This window comes from Pecten maximus, chromosome 9 (genome assembly GCF_902652985.1).
Source record: "Pecten maximus chromosome 9, xPecMax1.1, whole genome shotgun sequence".
In the NCBI taxonomy this organism is placed as follows: domain Eukaryota; kingdom Metazoa; phylum Mollusca; class Bivalvia; order Pectinida; family Pectinidae; genus Pecten; species Pecten maximus.
The window spans coordinates 33,281,183-33,285,453 of NC_047023.1; positions in this window are offsets into that span (position 1 = coordinate 33,281,183).

The following is a 4,271-nucleotide window of genomic DNA, read 5'->3' on the forward strand; positions in this document are numbered from 1 at the left end:
CTGAAGAGCGCAATCAAGGGAAACTACTCTACCTTTTACATGTCAAAATGGGGGCTATTACACATACGTCTCAATTAGTTTAATAATGATAATATAATAATGATTATAATATTAGTAATCAGGTAAAAGGCAAAAATTTAATGTAAACATAAATTAATGAGTATTAGATTACAGCACTAAAAATAACATGTAAATGGTACATAGGGACTATTGTCAAAGAAATTCATAGTTATTTGGTACCTAAAATCAGAGACGTGTTTGATAAAAAGGAGATATAATGTGGCACAGCCAGAGTTTTCTAAGGGTATAGGAGACCCCTACCAGCGAAGTCTGCTCTACCTGTCACTACTTAGCACACTAACCTGTATCTTCATTACAACAGGTTACACACTGTTTACATAAAATACATTGTTAACAATATTTCATTCAATATCCATTCAAGTGTTCGTCCATTTTCAATCATTCGGGATCGGAAGACAAACTTAAAGCTTATATTAATTCCTTTCTCTGTTTTGGTCATCATGAAAGTATCCCTTTTATATATTTGTAACCCCCTTGACATGATTTTAAAGAAAAATACATCTGTAAAACTGCTCGGACAGTCAGAAAGTCTCTCCAATCAATGTTAGAAACGTTGTTCATTATTGATTGATTAAAGAATTTTTTTCCATGATGTGTTATTTCCCTTCAAGTGAAACGGATTTTTATTACCGTTATGTTTTATTTTCATTATGTTTTATTTCCTTGAAGCAACATAAGGGAAATAAATCATAATGTAAATAAATCATAATGGAAATAAATCACAATGGAAATAAATCATGAGAGAAATAAATCATAATGGAAATAAAACATAATGGAAATAAATCATGAGGGAGATAAATCATGAGGGAGATAAAACATAATGGAAATAAAACTTAAGTGAAATAAATCATGATGGAAATAAATCATGAGGGAAATATATCATAAAGGAAATAAAACATAAGGGAAATAAAACATAATGGAAATAAATCATAATGGAAATAAAACATAATGGAAATAAATCATAATGGAAATAAAACATAATGGAAATAAATCATGAGGGAAATAAATCATGAGGGAAATAAAACATAATGGAAATAAAACTTAAGGGAAATAAATCATGATGGAAATAAATCATGAGGGAAATATATCATAATGGAAATAAATCATAATGGAAATAAAACATAATGGAAATAAATCATAATGGAAATAAATCATAATGGAAATAAAACATAAGGGAAATAAATCATAATGGAAATAAATCATAATGGAAATAAATCATAAGGGAAATAAAACATAATGGAAATAAATCATAAGGAAATAAAACATAATGGAAATAAAATAGGGGAAATAAATCATATGGGAAATAATATTGATTTTACTAACTACAACAAATGGAGTAGCGAAAAGGTCTGTAATTGGTCAGAAGTTAAACACCTAATGATTGGTCATTAGATGGACTAGACTGAGAGTGGGCGTAGTATCTACACAACTGCAGCATCTGCATCATGTTTTATTTTACGTAAGTGGAAAAGAATTTTTCTTAAGATGAATAAATTTATTTCACTTAAGTGAGATTCTTTTTCACTTAAGTGAAATAAAACATAATGCGAAAAAAGGTCTTTTAACCTTAAGGTAAAAAGTATTTCACTTAAGTGTAATAAATTTGAAGCATATTTCACCTTAAGAGGAAATGGGATTAAATATTAAAACGGCTTGCAATAGCCGACTGGATATATTCGGGGTAACATATGGTGTCAAATGTTGAACAGTTGGCGATGAATGTGGTGTACTTTGTATGGTTCTTGGAGCCAACGGAGCGGGTAATTGAGGACTTGTGTCCTTAAAGTGAGGTTGACTGTCCTCACTGACATTCACATCTGGGGATGTAGTAGTACCTGTATTATCGCAAATCGCGAAGGCGCAATGTCATAGTAAATGGTCAAGCGGTCTCGTGGTGTAATGACGGGAACACCTTGCCCAAAGAATTTCTTATTTCGCAAAGTAACACGGCCTGACCTGTCATACCGACCAGGTGGTATAGGGATGAATCTCGTATGGGACGATCGAACACGCACATAGCAGGAGATAATTTTGTGTCTCTGTCGGGGTTGTTACTGCAGAACAGTGCGTTGGAATGCGTCGATGTTAAGGTCACCATGACGACAGGTGTTGCCAATGATCAGACGCTTGACCGTATTGACTCCAACTTCAGCACGGCAGTTACTATGTGGAAAAGCTACAGATGATAGTCTATGGTGAACTCCCCAGTTCCTGAGAAATTGGCATGTAGCTAAAGAAGTGAGTTCGGATCTACCATATGACGCTAGCTCATCAGGGAAATAACCAATGTTCTTCTGAGGCAGTCAGAATTTATTTTAATTATTGCACTTGACGAAGGCAGACGAAAAGCGTATTTTCCCCGCTAATACAGAAATGTATCTTGCCTGTTTTAGTTAGTTTAGGAGACGTGTTTATTAAGATATTCGTTTATTTATTAACAGGTTTTACGTCCGCTATAACAGCCTTGCGGCCTATCGGCTAACGAGGTTATCTCTAACGAGGCGAACTTCAATATTAGTGACATTTATATATTTGACACAAAAAGGCACACAGCTTGTGTACAGTTCGTGACAAATAAATATGTTCAAACTAGCTGATATTAATGACGACGGAACCCGGACATCGAACGACCGATTTTAATACTGGCTATCTGGTGTAACAGACTAAATATGAACCAGTAACATAGCGAATAATCCTGTACTGAAACCAGACTTAAAATTCCGGGCACAAAAAGGAGGAACCTACTCAACTCAATTCAAACTTAATTTATAGTCGGTACATATTATAATAAATCAACATTAGCTCTAATGAGCTATTAAAACCGGATCCAACAGTAAAAGACATGTACAAATACAGAAATAAGATAAATGAAAATAAATAAAACATAAAAGCATACACATGTATTTACCTGATTAAAAAAACATTATAAATTGTAAGAAAGAAAAAAAATCAGATAATTACAGAAAATGATTGTTTGGAGTTATCGCTTTAGTATCACTTTACAGTATGGATATTAAACATTAGGCATTAAGTTTATTTAGACTTATTGTAAAATCGTAAAAACAGATAATTGCAGAAAATTGTTTTTGGAAATATATTCTTTGAGTTATCTCCTTAGATACAGCAATAGCACTTTACAATATGGATATTAATATGATGCATTAAGTTTATTAAGACTCTTACAAACAAACAAAAATAATCAATTGGAACTTAAAACTTCTGATCTCTGATGTTGTGTGTGAGTTTGTATATCTGTATGTTTTGTTTGCATGTGCTGCATTTCCATTGTGGCTTGTCATATTTTGTTGTCCTAACATGTTGTATATCTGTAGAGTTGTGATATCTGAATGTGTATGATTTTTCTGTGATATTGATTAAGTCATGTAAGTATGTTGTTGTTTGCTTGTTTGTGATTTTGAAGACTTCTTTTGCAAAATTCCTGAGTCTCCTAATTCTCAGTGATTGTAATTTTGAACGGGCTAGTAAATTTTCGTGAGTATCTTCCTGTGTGTCGTGTATGAAGTGCCATGTGAGTGGACAGAAATTGAAGTTTAAAAGGATAAAAGAGCGATATATTATGAGTTTGCCTAGTCTGTTTAAGTGTTTGCCAATGCGTTTTAGTGTGTTAAGTTGTCTTGATGTTTTTTGTTGCAGATATTTTACTAAAATGTAAAATACACGACTACCAAAATTCCATTGATTCGTATCCTTTCGAGATGTCAGTCAAAGTACAAGTGTTTTGTGAATAGTTTCTGTGTGACACACTGGAATATATATTTATTGTTATGCGGTTCGGCTTTATGTTGATAACTAATTGGCGAACTTTTCTTCGGTTTTTGTATTTAGTGAACTTATCACTTTTAAGCATACAATGTAATTGGCAATGGTTATCTAAGAAATGTCAGTGGACTCCTGTTTGGCAAGTTCAAAAACACGTATCAATCAAAATAGTAAAGTAATTTATTTATTTTGTTTCATAAAGAACATGGATACTAAGATTTAATCAGATTACAAATGTACAAATAACAGTTGTTTAAATATTTGGAAAAACGATACATAAGTCTATGATAGGCAGAAATAAAAAAAAAATACAGCTACATATATGTAAATATATTTTGCAGACTGAACAAAAATAATGAACATTTATTCAAAATAGCAAAAATGCAATACACATTTTGTAGGTACATAGA